This window comes from Podarcis erhardii (genome assembly GCF_964252035.2).
Source record: "Podarcis erhardii genome assembly, chromosome: 4".
In the NCBI taxonomy this organism is placed as follows: domain Eukaryota; kingdom Metazoa; phylum Chordata; class Lepidosauria; order Squamata; family Lacertidae; genus Podarcis; species Podarcis erhardii.
The window spans coordinates 81,621,664-81,640,433 of record NC_138508.1 but is presented as its reverse complement, the minus strand read 5'-3'; the positions used below and the strand labels follow the sequence as shown (position 1 = coordinate 81,640,433).

Sequence of the window (18,770 nt, the reverse complement as noted above, 5' to 3'; positions counted from 1 at the left end):
TTATCAATAGCTCAAAGCAGAGGTCACCAAACTTTCTGGGCCCATGGACTATTTGCAAGCCACATGTACCCTGCAACTATGCACACATGCACCACAACTGTACACGCTTAACATTCCCTCATGTCCCCTACCCCACAATAAATTAGGCTTGGGAAGGAAAGTATGTTGCAAGGAATTCCTGGTAATGATTGAGAAGACGCTGAAGTAAGGAGGCTATTAAACTTCCTCATTGCCAAGTGACATGATTTCCCCTCCCCTCCCAACCAAAAGCTAAATAATTGAATCACAAATTACAGCAACTTGATGTGCAGACATTAGCAGGTGGTGACATTTGTCTCTAGGCAGTGAAAGCTTCACCTCCCCCTTGTGTCCTGAACCCCTGGCCTACCTGGCAGCAAGTCAAGCCCAAAGTCAATCCACGCAAGCAAAGTCCAAAGGTCAGGAAATGCAGTCCAGGGTCAATCCAAGCCTGAAGTCCAGCAGTCAGGATACAGTCCAGAGTCAAACTCAAAGCAGTCCCATAGAGGTTTTTTAGGAGCACCCAAGCCAAGGCCCATCAACATGGGCAGTTGAGCAGACACAGCACCTCAGCTCTGCTTCCTTTGTGTACTTTACATGCTGATTGCAGCATCTGGACTTGATGAGGCATGTGACCCCCACCTGTTCCAAACCTACTCCAGCTGAGGAATCACATACCTTCTCCCAGAGAGCAAGCAAGTCCCACCTGGCCAGCTAAGGAGCTGAGCTGTGGGCCCTTGCCTGCCTCAGCCTCCTAGAATGCCCCTCCCACTGCTCCCTATGCCTCAGAGCCCACAGTGATCATAGAGACAGGGGCCCTTCTGTCTCTGGTTCCTGCTGCACTGGATTGCTTTGCATTGACACCCATCCCTTCACCATTCTTCTTCACCCTGTGAATACTTCCTTCCCCATCCCATTTGCCCCAATGTGTCCCAGTTGATACGATACGATAATCTTTATTGTCATTGTCCCATACAGAACAACGAAATTGAAAAATCTACACCAGACATTCAAAAACCAACAAGCCTGCTATCCCAGCCTGGTTAGCCCATAAAAACTCTGATACCCCATAATTAAATGCAATATACTCCCGTAGAGACTACCTTACACTGCATTTAAAACCAAAATCACATTTGAATAAAAACTGTTTCTAGTCTTTATAACCCTGTACCTTCTTCCAGAAGGCAGAATCTGAAAGAGATCATTTCCGGGGTACGCACTGTCCTGCACTATCTCTGCAGCTTTCTTATGGCACCTGGAAGCATAGATTTGATCCAAGGTGGGAAGAGTGCACCCAATTATTCTCTCCGCAGTCTTTACAACCCTGGACAGCATTGGTTTTCCCCTGACCGTGCAGCTCCCAAACCGCACACACAGACCATAAGTTAATATACTCCCTACAGTACAATGGTAAAATACCATCAACAGGTCCTTTGAGAGGTTCTTTTTCTGGAGGATTCTCAGAAAATATAACCTCTGCTGTGCTCTCTTCATCAGGTCTTTGCTGTTTTCTCCCCAGCTTAGGTAATCTCTCAACTCCATTCCCAGAAATCAAAACACCAAGGCCTGTTCCACACACTTCCCCTCAATAATAAATGGCTGAATATTCAGTTTACATTTCCTAAAGTCCACAATAATCTAAAGTCCTGGCTACACCCCTCTCCAGCATCCTCTTCCTCCCCTTCTTCCTCCCCATTGTCCTGCCAGTCCATGACGCCATTAAAGGCACAAGAACAGGCCTGGTCTTTCTGTGGTTGGTTACCATCCTTTGGAGGGAGTGTAACCCTCTCAAGAGCAGGCAATCTTCCACCTATCTGGTCTAGGGAACCAATCACTAATAGTGCCTCTGTCTTATCAGGATTGAGCTTCAGTTTATTGGCTCTCATCCACTCCATTACTAAGGCAAGACACCAGTCCAGCACATCCCCTTCATGCCTGTAGATGTAAAGAAGTGGCTTCATATAGATATTAAACCTTTGGGGCAGTCTAAAATGGCAAATGCCTAACAGTTATATTCCCTGCTTAACACTAAGCCAACCTATACGTATGTTAGGCAGAGGATTGTATGGGAAATGCTGACTTTCTACACCTCTCATAAGCAATCATTGGCATCAGCAATGATTTATTTTCTTAACTAAGAAGTGATGGAGTACAAGGCTACCCTGAAAAATCAGCTCCTCACCCTAATCGTAGATAAGTAGGGATTGGTTGCTCTCTCCTTGTATTCAAAGCACTCTTAAGAGGCCTTTATTTTGACTTTGCTATCACATTCTAAAGCTGAAAACTGGCTTTGCAGAACCCTTGCTAAGGTGAAGTTCTGCATCTTCTATTGTCACATCTCAGGCTAAACATATTCATTTCCCTGAGATGCGTTCTGAAGGGAAGATGTGGAAAACTAAATTAAAATTGCCATTGGAATCACTATGGGTGATAGCCAACTAAGTCATACTCAGAGGAGACTCATTTAAATTAAAGGTTTTAGGTCAATTGATTTCAATGGGTTTACCCAGAGCATTACTAATGTTGGATATTTGAAGCAATAGATCTCGTTAAACTAGAGGGTCAAAGATACTTTTTAATGCCAAGCCCTCTGTTGATAGGCAGGATTTAAGGAGTTTGAATTTGAATTTACATTTAAATTGTCTCTTTGTTATGATGCTTGTCATAAGGAGAATGAGAACGACACACATTTTACTTTGCTAAAAAGCTACAAACTTCTTTCAACCCAACTTCAGTTTGGGGAGTGAAGATTGCAATTAAACTTTTAGGTGGGTCTTTGGGTTATTCTAGCTCACGTTAGATCTTTGCAAATGCCTCCCTTTATACACACACACACACACACACACATATATATATATATATATATAACAATTTTCAGTTTTGCTTTCATCCCTGCATACAGTTATGGCAACTTAAAGGTTCTACTAGTTTGCTTACTGTGAATAAAAAGTAAACCAAAGCAACTGACCAATCTGGAAAATGTTAGTGTTAAACATGGATGTAGCCATGGGGGGGGGGGCACAGCTGCCCTCCCCCAGATCCACAAGCATTGAAAGTACTCAATTACCTGAGTCCAAATCATCTGTCTGGCCAGTCTGGCCAGGACGCCTTTCCTTTTATATCTTTTGGGCTTGATGAGGCATGAAACCCTCACCCTCACCTGTCTTGAGCCTACTCCAGCTTAAGAATCACACATCTCCTCCCTGAGCTAGCCAGCCCCACCTGGGCTGTGGGTCCTTGCCTGCCTTCCCTCAGAACTGACAGCTGTAAGTGCTGGAATCCTGAGGTCAGGAGTGGTACGTCCCATTTTGCCACTTGAGGCAAAACAGGAGGTGCCATTCTGCTCTGCCACACCGCCGCCACCACCACCCGTGGGACACCACCACTGCGCCACCTGCTGTTGGCACTGCAGCTGTACCGCCAGCTGTGCCACCGCCGCTGCTTGTGGAGAAGTAGTGCTGGCATTGGCGCCAGTTCCCTGAGAGGGTTTGCAAGACCTCACCCAAATCTCATGAGATCTTTTGCTCTCCTTTGACATCTTGCAAGACTTTGTTGAGATCGTGCAAGATCTTGCAGGAAATCAGCACCTATCCTGGCATCGCTTGCTGGCAGAGGTGGGGGCATGGCAGGGGGTGCCCATGAGGGGGCTGCCTCGGGGGTTGCTGCTGCCTGAGACAGCTACTTCACACCCCTACATGGGTGGGCTGGCCTTGCCTGAGGTCATTATGGGCTTGCACCCTGGTATCTGTTTACCTGTAAGCACACACATTCAATTCTGTTTTTAAAAAATACAAGGTTTTTTTGTGCAAATCTACCAGATTTGCACAAAACAGCAGCCGTGTGTGTGTGTGTGTGTGTGTGTGTGTGTGTTGCTCCAAGCCAGGAAACCTGAGGTCCATGGGTATTTGTTTACATGTGTACATCCACCTTCTGTGATCAACCATGCTTGCACAAAAGAGCAGTCCAAAAATAAAAATAAGTAATGCCTCACTCCATACAAGGTAAGGATTTAGAGTTGTTCACATGAAAGGCTGCCTGTCACTTCACTTCCTGCCCCTTTCCTCCCCATGTCCTGTACCCATGGGCGTAGTAAAAGCATGTGAGAGAAGTGGCAGTTTAATACTCAGAAAATGTTTGTGGAGATTCAAATTTCTATCTTTTTCATGTGTGCTTACTCAGCCTAGGTTTCAGACTATACCCACAGAATATCTGTCTAGTAAATTGTAAGCAGACCAACAAATGGCCATCTCTGTAGGTGGAGAAGGGCAGATCAAAGACTTTGTGCACCATATCCTGAATTTCTCTTTAGATGATTCACCTAGAGATAGATTTCTTTATTTGTTTCAGAATTTTTCCAAAAGGTCAGCCAGGTGACTTGAAAATTAGGTGGTTGTTGGCATGTAAACCTCTCTGCATCAGCGAACAACCATATATTTTTCAAACCATCTGATTGGCAAACTTGTTTTTCTTAATAACTTTTTATTGGATTTTATATACAAGGATTATAGGAATAATAAATGAAACGAGTAATTAGACCAAGTCTTCTCATATCATTTGTATATCACAAAAATAGCATAGTCAATTTGCAGTGATATCTACAACATATGGCTCATTATTAGTGGTCAGTGTGTGAGTTCTTGGTTCATGAATTGGTTTAAATGAAAACAAAAACAAAGGAGAAACAGGATAGAACAGAGTTAATAGATAACATTCAACATTGCATAGCTAAATGCCTAATCAGGAGCCCTTGTGGTTGTGCTTAGAGTAAGTACGAGTAATAGTCATTTTACCTCTTATGTTACCAATGTAACAATATAAAGTGTTTGTATATTGATGAATGTGAGAGGAGGGTTCAAAGTCAAGATAATAATTTATGTTTAAATATAAATCGAATCACAATTGCCGTCTGAAACCTTGCCATTCAGAAGTCATGGCCTTTTATACACTAGCAGTTTTTATGCCATTGATGCAAAACGCATTAATGTCCACAAATTCACCATACTCTCTGTAGGTCGAACTACATAAAGATATACAATGCATCTTCAGATTACCTATGTTCCTTCTCCCCAAATCATTGGCAATGTGGATGAGTGAGATGCGGAAATGACGGCAGACTCTGTGCATGTGTGTATTATATGGTAATGTGAAGTAGGTTTAGTACTGAAGTTCAGGAAGACCACAGAGGATAAGGGCTTAGAAGTATTGTCCAAGCTTGGGTCTTCAGGTGGTGTTGAACTACAACTCCCATCCTTCCTGACCATTGGTCATGATTGCTGGGTGTGATTGGGGTTGTAGACCGATGACATTAGGAGGGTCCAGGTTAGGGAAGCCTGTCTCACCCTGGAGACAGAGCTTGTTACATAAAGGATTTTTCCTGAAGTCAAATGTGCTTAACAGCTGTCCATGGAGGCGCAGGTCAATTCTGTGTCCAGGGCAGCTGTTTATCAGCTCCATCTGGTACGTAAGCTGAGACCCTACCTGCCTGCAGACTGTCTCACCAGAGTGGTGCATGTTCTAGTTATCTCTCACTTGGACTACTGCAGTGTGCTCTACGTGGAGCTACCTTTGAAGGTGACCCGGAAACTACAACTAATCCAGAATGCAGCAGCTAGACTGGTGACTGGGAGCGGCCGCCGAGACCACATAACACCAATCTTGAAAGACCTACACTGGCTCCCAGTACATTTCCAAGCACAATTCAAAGTGTTGGTACTGACCTAAACGGCCTCAGTCCAGTATACCTGAAGGAGCATCTCCACCCCCATTGTTCTACCCGAACACTGAGGTCCAGCACTGAGGGCCTTCTGGCAGTTCCCTCACTGCGAGAAGTGAGGTTACAGGGAACCAGGCAGAGGGCCTTTTCGGTAGTGGCACCCATCCTGTGGAACGCCCTCCCAGCAGATGTCAAAGAGAACAACAACTACCAGACTTTTAGAAGACATCTGAAGGCAGCCCTGTTTAGGGAAGCTTTTAATGTTTAATAGACTATTGTATTTTAATATTCTGTTGGAAGCCACCCAGCATAGCTGGAGAAACCCAGCCAGATGGGCGGGGTATAAATAAATTATTATTATTATTATTATTATTATTATTATTATTATCGTCATCATCAAAGCTCCTTTACCAGAGGATTGTAACAGGAAAAAAATCCTAATACCACCACCACCACTACCTTCACCAAAGAACCTATGAGTTATATCATTCCCTTATTTCATGCCTTTTTTAGGACAGGGCCCAAATTACTAGGATTAAGTGCAAGGCTGCAGATGCCTTTCCAAGTCAATAGTTGCTACTTATTTCCAAGGCATGCAAGGCTGTTCCTGGGAGACACAGTGTTGTCTCCATGTGCAGTGGGAGAAATGACTGAAAATGACCCCCCTTTGCATGTGCTTCTTTATATGATAACACGTCTAGGAAAATCCACTGACTTTGGCATCAAAAGTAAATGCTCCAACAGATATATTGTTATATGTTGTTCCATATACAGTTCGTATATAAAAACAGAAGTATGATTAAAAGTTGATGAGAGACTGTTTATAAATCTTGATTGCTTCATAATTTTAACTTTGAGCAACATTTTTATCATAATTATAGGCTTTCTTTAAGCATTTATGCAGATTGTTTTATTCAAAAGAGGTCTTATTTCATTTCTGTATAAACTATACTCTTAGTTCTTCATAAAATAAGAGCCTGTGTTCACATAGGGGCAGTTTCATCATGTTAAGTGCCTTCTAGTGCTACAACACCAGTAAGCATTCACAATTACTGTTTTTTTAAAACACATTTTAAAACAATGCAAATGTTTTATTCTAAGCTCCACAGGGCATCCCAAGGGGTTAAGACAGACTGTAAAAAATTGTCTGTTTAGAGCTTTTTTTTATCAGGTAATGTAGGCTTGTGCCAAGATAGTTCTCATATATCTGTTTTCTCAGTTTCAGGGGGAATCAAATATTGAGGGGGTGGGGGAATGAATTGAGAAATGAGGAATACGTGGTTGCAAATGTTACCTGATATAAAAGTAGTAATCTGTTTAGAATGAAAAAAATTGGAAGTAGCATGTAATGCAACTTGGTCCTCCTGTCTTGCCTCATACAGATAGCATCAGCAGAGACCACCCTTTGCAGGATTAAGGAAGGGAGAAGGAAGACAGAAAACAGAGATGTGCAAGGGTAGAACATGCACAGCCCTTCTGAAATGTGCCTAAATCCCCAAGGTCCTTGAAACTATTCATTCCAAGCTATTGTCGCCTCCTCATACTACTATAAATTTTTCAAAGCGTTTGACTGGAACAAATCCAACAATTCCATTAATTGATTTGTAGACTTCATATAACATAAATAGGCTGTAATGTTGGGTTAATCAGTGGCAGAGCTGGGAGCAGAACACAGAAGCCCAGAGAAATGATTCATTCTGTTAGGAAGAAACGCATCATGAGTGCTTATTGTCTCCTGGGCCAACAGTGTCATTGCCCTGGGAAACACTGTAGATGTACCAATAAGGATCAGAAGAGGGTGCTTCCCTCTGACGTGGCAAGGACTCCCCACCTGATGTAACAAGGGAAATGCATGGAGTTCAAGGGTAGTCATTTGTACATAGTGGCTTGAGAAGACACAGAAAAGACCCGCAGGGTTTCATGGAGTGAAACACGATGCTTTTAAAACAAACTGTTGTTCAAACAGTCATAATCAGTAAGCATAACTGGTAAGAGCTGAGACAGTGTTGTCGCTCACCGATACGTTTTTAAAGATTTGCAGGGTTGAAACCTTGACACCAGAATCAGAATAAACAGGTCAGGTCCTACACACATTGCCGTTGGGCTACAACTTCCACCATCCCTGACCATTGGACATGCTAGACCTGACGGAAAATGGAGCTCAACAACCAGTGCTGTAACTACAGGGAGCAAGCTGGGGGGGGGGGTTGGCTGCAGAGGGGCGCCATTGAAGCTCCCAGCCTACCCCCCCCACCTGTGTGTGTGTGTGTGTGTACACAAATGCGCATGGGTGTGTGTGCCAAGCTGGGTCTTTGACCCAGGTGAAATAAAGCCTGACAGCATCTGGAAAGCTATAAGCTCCCCCAACCTTCCCTTCAGACAATGTGCTTTATCCTCATATCTGAAGCTAAGACTGAAAAGCAAGACAGTCAGTCTTAGAAGTTGTCCAGCTGCTATATAACTCCGCCCCCCAAAAAAGTATCACCTAAGCATAGGTAGACTGGATATTTTTTTGAAGCTTTACGAGATATTTTTATCTGGGCTGCTGAAAGAATTGCATGGGCTGCCAATTTGTTACTGCTGATGGGACTGCTGGTGACTTATGAGACTCGACTCAGCTTGGGAACGGGTTATGTAAAAGAATGACTCCCCCTGTACGGATCTATCCACTCACTACCATCAACCAATGTCACCTTGGACACACTGCATCTTGCAAATATTCATCTTTGAATATTTCAGTCGTACCAATAGGCTAAAAAACAGTTTCTATCCGTGGGCTGTTAGGCTGCTGAACGGAAATTAATATATTGCAACTGACTTTCGGGGATGGTGTGTTGTGTGACATGACAAGCACACGGAGTGCAATGAGACTGAGTGTTCGGGGGGGGGAGGCTCAGTTAATTTCATTGTACACAAGTTGTACATCGACAATAAAGGTATTAGTAGTAGTAGTAGTAGTAGTAGTAGTATCTTACAACCACTTAGAAATGGGCTTCCTCTGTAGTGACCCCCACTTTGTGCAACTGTCTCCCTCTTTATATCTGGCTGGCACCCACAGTGCTGATATTTTGTTGACTAGTTAAAACTTGTTCTGTTATCTCAGGCCTTTTATACATTATACCAGTTTTTATCACCCCTTCAATATGGCAGATATAGATGCATAGATATATAACCTAATGTTGTTTAACCCCTGAAGAACAAAGAGTGTATCAAAATCCACTAAAGTGTGACTAGGAAGGAGTGGTGTGTTCAATAAAGAGGGGTTTATTTCTAAGGGAGAAGCATTCTAATGTTTTCTCCTGTTGGTCTTCTCTTCTCTTCTCTTCTCTTCTCTTCTCTTCTCTTCTCTTATCGCTTTGCAACTAAGTCCCACTCTGAGTAGACCCACTGAAATGAAGGGACCTAAGTTAGCCATGCCCATTATTTTCAACAGGTTAACTACAATGGGTGATAGCCAACATTAATCACACTCAAAGCAGACCTATTGAAACCCATCTGATTTCAGTGGGTCTGCTCTGAGTAGGGTTAGCCAACATTAATCACACTCAAAGCAGACCTATTGAAACCCATCTGATTTCAGTGGGTCTGCTCTGAGTAGGATTTTCTGCTATGCAAGGAGAGAAGAAGGCCCAAATTCAAGCTAAAGTTTGTGGTGACTAGCTTGTTTGCTTGCTTCAAGTGTGTCTTACAATGTAACAGGTAATACTTATTCAGAGGCAAGTCCTGCTGAGCTGAGTTGGACTTTCTCAAGGACCAGCAGGTGTTTTTAGCATTGCAACCTTTAGCTGAATCTTGTTGGCTCTTCCTTCTCCATTTCCAATGCCGTTATCTGTGCTGTGTCCTTGGCTTTCTTATTTGGTGTAAACCAGAGCAGTTCCATCAGAGGCATGGGAGCAAATAGTATTTATTAAGGTCCAAATCGAGGTTTTGACATCTGCCATCTTTCTGCAGACAGAAACATGAATCCTTCCCTTAAATCACAATGTCCCCAATGGGCTTCATTGTAATTTTATTTTACAGCTTCCCTTTAGGTTCATTGTCTGCATTGCTTCCAATGGCACTGCTTTAAATGCAACAACCCCGGGGGACTTGAGTTGCCTTTTATTTATTTCTTTTCCTGATGACACTGCAGTTACAGAAGCCTCAGATCTATACTCTCAGGCAATTGTGAGGGAGTCAGGCTGTCAATGGACTTCATTGCCAGACTTCATAAAACTGCCAAGGTTGATCAAAATTGCATAGCTCAGGCCAAATCCATTTCAAATCTGACGATTAAAGCGGCTTAATTCCAGTGTACAGAAAGATAAGGAGTCAGGCTCACAGGCGAAAGGCATTCAAATCTCTCCACAAATATCCTATGAAGGAGGACTAATTTGTTATGAGAACATTGATTCATTAAGGATAAAAGGTCCAGTTATACCCACCCAAGTGTGTGTGTGTGTGTGTGTGTGTGTGTGTGTGTGTGTGTGTGTAAGGGATATGTAATATGCTGTTAGATGGCTTTGCCATCTCCCCAAGAAAAACAATAATCTCAGATGCAGATGGACAAAAGCCATGGTGTCATTTCCCATTCACTTGTGGTCAAATCAACTGTGCAGGCTGCTTCACTCATTGGGCTTAGATGCACATCTAAAGATGCTTAAATGCACACTTTTTAAAAGTGAGGTGCAAATGTGACACAGTTTGCACATCTATGCGTCATGCAACTAGAAGACAGGGAACCATGGTGCTGGTGCAGATCCTTGCTGAATTAGCAAACCTGGGTTCACCTCTGTGTGATGTGAGCATAGGAGCCAACTCCTAGGGGCTGAGGTCCCTTCCCACCCCCAAAAAATATATTTGAGGGGGCTGCCACCAGGTTGATAGTTATTGCCATTCAAATGGTGCCTATGTGTTGCATCTTGTGATCCATTATGTGGGGTGGGGCTTACCTGCCCCACCCCCAAATTTTATTCAAGTGGGCACCCCTGCATGTGAGGAATGGCCAAGGACACATCACTTAGACTTGGGCTTCCAGTCTTCTCTACATAGTGTAGTAGCATTCTGATCCTACTCAAAACTGCTCTTGGAAGCAAGTCACATTGAATGTCATAATATTGAATAAACTATTATTTAGGGTTCAGGTGGAGGAGTTTTCAAGACCACTTTTTGCACAGAATAACTTTAATCAAACAAAGTTAATCTATGCTTGTTTTTTTTTTTTTACAAAAAATGTTTGGTTTTTCTGGTTTGGTTTCATGCGTTTTGAACTAAATGTTGGAAATTTAGCTGAGTTGTTTGGTTGTTGTTGTTCATGCTCATTAAAGAACCTGGACTATTGCTGATTTCCTGGGCCAGAGAAGAGAATCATACTTTCTCCCCAAAAACGGGGAGGGGTAAGGTTTTGTCCTCAATTCTAGAGGGTCAAAGATCCCGGTGTAAAGGGGGTTTTAAAACAGTACAGAAAAACTTCACACCAGCCCTGTTTTCAAAGAGACTGTGATCTCAGCCATTTATCCGGGGGAAAGCGGAAAGACGGTTGGTTCAAAACGAAAGTGAGTCAGAATAATTTCAGTTGCATCATTTGGGTGCCTTTCCTTTACCGAGATTGAGTTCGTTTCTTTTTTAAAAGACAAAAACAACCTGTTCAGTTGTGATTGTGAAAACATATTACGAACTAACCCGATTGTGGAATACATATTGGCGATATCTGACTTTTAAAATAAATACCGTTCAAAATTATATTTCTGTTCTTCCTCCAGCCCAAAACATAAATAACGTTCCCTTTTTTAGGGCATCTTTTTTCAAGGCGCACATGACTAGTTTAAAGGGTGAGGTTCAGCGTTCCATGAAGAAGTTACCTTTCCTTTAAAAAAATATATTTTTACAAAGAATTGGAAGATGCGAGAAATGCTATAATAAACAAATCGCTTCCGAGGTAGAAAGCGTGACATTATTTTTTAAATGTATCCGTACATCCACACTGTTAACGTCACACTTGCCCTGAAGGAAAGTAACATACGATTATTTACATATTTCTATTAAGTGTACAGAGAGATATATGAGGGCATCCTACGGATCCCGAACGTAGAAATGTTCAAGTAATTCAGGTAACACGTACAATCGCAGCCTAGCCTGAAATCTAAGTTGCAATTCATAGAAAATTCAACCGATAAAATTGTTTTAAAGGTTTCTCTGGCCTCGCTGGTTCATTATTGTGCATTGGATCATAATAAAATGAGTGTAGAATTAATCCAGGCAAAACAGCATACAGAGATGGGAAGGGTGGCGAAGAACCCTTAATCCTAATTTTGGGACATTTATTTCTCTCCCTCCCCGCCCCCCACCCGGAAAAAAAGAATGTGAAAGAGCGCACTTATATCCTATGTTGAAAATTTTGTAGCGGGGTTGGGAAAATAACTCTCTGGATTTCTGTATGGCACCTATCCTTAAATTAAATTTAGTTGTGTGTGTCCCCCGCCCAGCTCCTACTCTTGGTGGAGGTTGCTTTCATAATCTGGTGCAGATGAATTGCTACGGAGTGGACTTCGCTGCGCCACGTTTGCGCTCCGATCCTGAACGCTACCTAAGACTTCCAAACGGCTGAGGCCGACCGTCCACGCGGCGCCCCCTCTTCCCTCGGTACTAGGGAATCCTAGAATAGGTCGATGATCCTTCTGCACGCTTGGTAATTGCGGTACTGCACACCGAAGAATCTGCTGCCTCCGCCTGAGACGGGTCGCCTCTCACCCAACGCCCTACTGGTTGGGCCGGACGCGCTTCCGTGGAGTCCAGAATTTATAAGCGCCTTTTGGGGATAGGGGAGCAGCGGGTGAAAGGTCTGCGCCAGCTTTGAGGCTGCAACGAGCTCGCTCTCTCTCTCTCTCTCTCTCTCTCTCTGTGTGTGTGTGTGTGTGTGTGTGTTTTCTTTCTTTCGCTTGCAGACACATCTTTTAATAGCTCCCCAAGCTCAGAGTTCACCCTCGCTTCTCTTCCGTTCCCGACTGTCCTTCCAGGGTCTTACAATAAGAACAGCGAAGCCCTTTTGGAGAAGGAGGAGGAGGAGATAGAGAAGGAAATAACCCGGCGCGCGCGGTGGTTGGGATGTGTTTCTTTTTCTTTTCTTGTCTTTTTCCTTCCCCCCCCCCCCCGCCCACATCTTTCCCTGGCACCGCTCCGCCCCCGGTATCTCTCCGGTCCCTTTCAGTCTTTGTCCTGGGCGCGCCCCCTCCCAAGTACAGTTCTTCTCATATTTCCCTGTTTGAAATGTAAGGAGGCATCGCTATAATTTGGAGGTCAGGTTTCTAAAGACGCCTCCTTTTAAATAACAAGCGCAGCCGGTGGAGACTGTCAGGGTGTCTCGGTTTTGTATACGGTTTACTCACTGGCACCTATTTTTTTTTATTATTATTTAAAAATAAAAAAGGAAGAAAAAGAAAGAGAAAAGTGTGTGGGCTAAAACTCAATTTCACATCCCACGTTTTGTATGAGATGTAGGTTTGACATCTGTTTGCCAGAGTGTTTTGCACTTAGCCTAACACCCACTATTAAGTGACAAAAATTGTGGCAGGTTGTCAAAGCCAGCTGACTGACAGCTGCTCCGCTTTACAAAAAGAGAGGCAGCCGGGGAGGTGCGGGGAGAGAGACACCATTCAAATATTTGCAGGGCTGGGAAGCTCGCTGCAGTGCCATCCCCCATTCTTTTCCCTCCCCCCCCCCCCCGTCTGAGCGTTGCAAAACAGAAGTCACAAGTTTTGAAACTGGCGATCCCGAATGATTCGGTTTGTTGCAGTATAAACAAGGCAGGAGCGAGTCCCAACCGTGAACGGCGCTCCCGCTCTCTGGATAAGCCGGAAAGTCTCCCGGAAAGTAAACCCACTGACTTCAGTGGGACTTGCTTTCCAGGTACAGTCACGAGCTGGGGCGTCGAAACGAGTCACTTGGTCACATGTGCGCAGGAGGGCACTTCACGCCTCCGCGGAGATCCGGATCCGAGCCTTCCCCAGAGGATTCCGGATGATGCCAACTTGCGCGGGTTTACTTGGAAGTAAGTTCCAGGGAAATCGACAGGACTTACTGTCAAGTAAACCTAAAGTCAAGAATGACCCGTGTGCTTTCGCCACCCATTTCGAGACGGAAAAAGAATCTTTTTGTCGGCTTTTAACGCGCGACAAACGCTGCTAACTCGCCCAGAAGGAGGCGATGGGGCGCAGCTGGATCCTGAGAGGTGCTGTGGGGCCCGCATTGAACTAAACTACCAATGGATCCGCAGCGGATAATAAAAGCGACCCACTTCCGTTCTGGGTGGGTGTTTTGACTGGATTTTATAGATAGAAATATTTCCCCGGCGAGGTTGTGTGCGCGTGTGAATGCGAACGGTGCCCACTTTCAGCGAAGGTCAGGTCAGGAGAACCGCCTGAGAGATGTAACCGCGCTAGGAGAGAAAGGAAGGAGAGGGTGTGAAGAAGGATGCCTGCTGGGGTCTTTTCACGAGCAAACGCACAATTTTGCAGCGCGCAAAACAAGATGCCGCTTCCCGTTAGGATACTGTCCTTTGGGGGTTAAACTAGAGGGAAGGGAGAGGCAAGGAGGACGCCGCCCCTCCTCTCCAGCGACGCCGTGCATCCTTGGCCTACTTGAAGTGGGGGAGTCTCCCCGCCCCCACCCGTGTCCCCATAGATCGCGCGCACGATTGATAGGGACAGCGGCATCCGGGACTGGGACTGGCGCAGAAGAGCGCTCTCCTGGCATCGCCGGCGCAGCGGGTGTTTGGTGTCCATTGGACTAGCCAGTCTGGACGCAGCTCATCCCCTATTGCTAGGGAAAAGGACGGGGGCGGGCAGGGAGAATAAGCTCAGAGGGATGCCGCCGCCAACCCCCCAAAAAAACTTGAGGGGAGGAAGTAAATACTATTATTATTATTATTATTATTATTATTATTATTATTATTATTATTCCGTCTCGAGACTGCACATTCGCTATTCTTAAATAAAGGGGCGGCAGACAGTAACCTCAGAAGTACACACCTATAATAAGAAAACTGGAAAAGTTTTATAATTAGAATAATGTTAATAGTACAAACGGAGGCGAAGCCTCTAGTGAGGCTTTCGGAAAAGAGGAATGAAAAGTTTAAGCGGGTAGCCGGATGACACACACAGAGTAGCCCTAATGGACGAAAGAAAGGGGGAGAGAAACCCCCTGCCGAGCCAGCCCTCCGGGAGGCGGGAAAGGGGCGCCGAATCACTTTCCCTTCTAGGCGGAAGGGCGCGCGAGGGAAAGTGGGATCCACTCTCAGCGGGCGCAGAACGCTTGAGAATAGGGGAAAGAGGGGGAGAAGAAGGGATCTTAAGCTCGGATCCTAAACGAAACGAGATAAGGATAGCCCGGGGAGCCCGGTCTCAGATAAGTCCGCCACGAGGTAAAAAGGCGCAAGACAAGTAGACAGAGCAACTCCGGCTCCCAAGCCGGGCGCTAGAAGGCGCCTCGGAGGAGAGGGGCGCAAGCAAAGAAAGTGGGCCAGGATCCGCGCGGGTGTGCGCAGAAGACGGAGCGGGGATTTGGGGAGGGGGGAGCCGGGCAGGCGCGCGAGGGATGCCCGGGCTCCACCTCCCTTCTCGCCGCGTCCCAGCTGCTCTCCAAGCAACTGCTAGGTTCTATTCACCGTCGAGACGCGGAAAGGAGGGGGAAAGTGGCTATTTATTAGAATACTTGTTTGGTATTGTTCCGCGCCACACAAAAGCGCTTCATTATGTTCCAGGGTTGGGAGGGGGGGGGATGAGAGAGGAAGAGAAGGAAAAGCGGGGAGTGGGGGGAAGCCCTTCCCGCTCGCGCGCTCGCTCTTGCTCGGGTTTGTTTGGTTTCTCTCCCCCCCCCCTCTCCAGACAGAAACAATAACTTGAAATTGTCTTGAAAGTCTTCCTCTTTTCTTTTTGGTATCAGTAATAAATTTCATTTCCCAGCCTCTCTCTCCGTGTGTGTGTGTGTGTGTGTGTGCAGCGCGGTTGTCTATGTGTATGAGAGAGAGAGGGAGCGAGAAAGAGGAGAGAGAGAGAGAGAGAGAGAGAGAGAGAGGGGTGTGCGTGAACGAGTGTCTGCGCGTCCGCTGCTCGGCGCTCCGGGCTGTGGCGCAGCGATTGCCGAACCTGCCATGGGCAGGGTGTGGGTCTGGGGAGAGAGAGAGAGAGAGAGAGAGAGAGAGAGAGAGAGAGAGTTAAAGCGAGGGAGGAAGAGGGTCGGTTACCCCGGGGCCAAAGCCAGAGCCGCTGCGCACCGCTTGCGCCCGCCTAGGGATCCAGCCAGCCAGCCGAGCGCTAAGGAAGGTGGCCAAGGCAACTCTCCCTGCGCTGCCCTGCGGGAGAGGCTGCGCCCTTGCCCTGCTGTCCTCTCCGCAGTGGGGGGAAGAGAAGAAAGCTGGAACTGTAAGTGTGCCTCTAACTTTGGAAGGGGGGAATGTGGGTGGGTCGCCCTGCGGGGTGGGGTGGGGGGGTGGGAGAGGGAAAAGGGGGAGGGAGGGGGCTCCGCCAGGAGTTTCCTGAGGGGGAGGCGCGCTTGCAACTTTCGACGAGAGGCTCCAAAGAGCTTTCCGTTGCTGCTTGATCGATGGGGATCCATGTGGAGATGCGTGACGAGCAGGGGGGGGAGGGGGACCTTCACTTTTATGATAAAAGATTTAAAAAAATAAATGACCCACCCCACACATACACAGAGAGAATCTCTCTCTCTCTCTCTCTCTCTCTCTCTCTCTCTGTCCAACAAACACACACCCAGCCCACTCCCCAGCTCAGCGGGACAGTCGAAAGGGTGGGTGGAAGCTCAGCAAGCCGACTTAAATTTTGTTCGGTTTTTACGCATTTTCTCCCCGGGCAAGGGAACTGCGAGGGGGAGGGAGGGATACAGGCGGGCTACTTTTTGGTGTCAGGGGTTGGTTTCCATTTGGGCAGAGAGCGGCAATTGACATGTCCACGTGGGAAGTCGGGGTGTGATGCGGGGGGTGGGGTGGGTAGGCTTGAAGAAAGCAGAAGCTGTTCGGGTTTGCGTGACCCCGCGGCCTTACCCAAGGCAGAAAGAAACTTTGCCTACTCTGGGATCGGCTCTCTCCCAGGAAACGCGGCTCTAAAGAACCTAGTTACAGTTCTTTGATGAAAACGCCGCAAACAGTCGCCAGCGAGTTTTAGCTAGGGTGGTGGGAGAGGTTAAGGAACCCCCCCCCCACACACACACTTTCATGTAACCTGAGGGTCGCCCAGAATGTGACACGACCTCTTGGCCGATGGAAATCTATTTCCCTTCGTGCTGAATCCCAATCCCGTTAGGTTTTCTTGAGCAAAAGACGAGGAGACCCCTTCAATCGATAAACCCACAACGTTAAAGACGCTGTATGTTTCCAGCCGCAGAGTTTTCTCCCGCTTTCGCCGGAGGTAGCTGAACCGGGTTGGGGGGGGGGATCTGGACCAGGGAGGTGGTTCAGGAGGCACCGCCAGAAGCCGGAGATCTGAGCACCACTCAGTCTCGGGAGAAAACGGATCTGGCTCCTGGCAGAAACAGGTGTTTAAATGTGATAGCAGCTTCAGTCAATTAACCCATTATAAACCCGTTTGAGCGCATTGATCCCCGGGCAGCCTGGAGAAGGGGAGGGGGTCGCCTTGAAAGCCTCTTTGTTCAAAGGGCAAAGTGGTGTCCTGATAGCCTACCTAGAAGAGAGAGGAACGGGAAGGGGGCAGAGGAAAAGAGAAAGGAAGAGAGACAAAACGTCTGCGCCGGCTTTGAGAGCAAAGATCGCAGTGTCAAATGTGCCGAGCAGGGCGCAATCCTGTGCGCACTTACTTGAGCATCATAGGGTCACACACAGTCAGTGAGGATGCGGGAGGAAGAGGAAAAGGCCGCCCAGTTCGGTTCCCGATAATCGAACTGTCTTGAAACCCAGAGCAAGTGGAGCCCGGTGTTCTCGAGGCCCTCTGGGCGGAAGCGACCTTCCTAGCTACACAGAGCTCTTCATCAAGAAGAATGGAAAGCAGAGCTCTGCGTAACTCTAAAGCTGGCACGCAGCGTTTCGAAACCTATTTGTTTATACGTGTGTACTTCGCCTCATCCATTTTACTCGAGGCGGGTTATAGTCCAAAAAAGGGGGGGAGGGAGCAATGGAACAACATAGACTTTCACTGTGCTGTATTTCTTGTGCTGCGACCCCATCGCAGCTGAGGCTGCATTTTTACCGCCACTTCTTTGAGGATAAGGAGGGCCGATGAACCCCTCGGGGTTTGGTTCTAGGTAAACATACCTGCGCTTAGGCTGTCATCCTGTGATCTAAAGGTGTTAGATGCCATGCCCAACTCCGCCTCAGTCCCGGATTCTCTGGACGTCCGAAGCGTGTCTTGCCAACTGTATGGCGGAAATCGGATAGCAAGGAGATCGCATCACGTAGCCTCATAAGGGCTATTCCTCGGAAAGCTACTTTCACACGTGAATGGTTCCGCGGTGTCACTAGGTGAGGTGTCTTGGGGCCAAATCCCGGAACAAACTCAACAATAAATAATTCGAGGAGAGAGTCCTGAGAGGGAACAGAAGTGGAAGAGGGAAAGAGTTTGCTACCCCTCCCCTATCTCGCGTGGACACACGCACACCCATCCCCTGTCTTGCTCTACCAGAAGCCTAAGAACCATTTAGGGCATCAATGTGTACAAAATAACTTTTTTTTTTTTTTTTTAAGGGAGTGTTTGCAAAAAATTGTTTAGATTGCGCATCCCGCAGATGCTGGTTGCGGGCTTAATTTTAAAACGAATAAAAACAACCCACCGATACCCAAAGGAAGTTCGCTGAGTTGAAGTGCAGAAAAAGTAGCAACAGTCCTTCATAAAAATTGATTTGGAAAAGGACTGGATCCCTGATGTGAATAATCTTGGGTGGGTGGGTGTGTAGCTGAATATATCCTAAGTGAGCAGCTAAAAGAGAGAGGTAGAAAACAGGAGGTCGAGAGAGATTGTACTATACAGTATGGCTTTCCGTACATCTCTCCTGTAACCCTTTCTGGGCTCTGCCTTTCGATTTCAACGAGCTCGGAAGG

General features: G+C 46.4%; 1 long non-coding RNA gene across 3 annotated transcripts in view; it reads right to left on the bottom strand.

Moving 5' to 3' along the window:
* The window catches only part of LOC309339879, a 227,136-nt gene that overhangs the window by 35,866 nt on the left and 172,500 nt on the right, over positions 1 to 18,770 (bottom strand). The window contains exon 4 of one of the 3 annotated variants that reach the window (XR_014155601.1): positions 959 to 1,273. The exons of the other annotated variants lie outside the window; for them this stretch is intronic. This is a non-coding gene — a long non-coding RNA (uncharacterized lncRNA). Of the gene's footprint in view, positions 1 to 958; positions 1,274 to 18,770 lie in introns of those variants that run through there. 3 annotated transcript variants of the gene reach the window in all.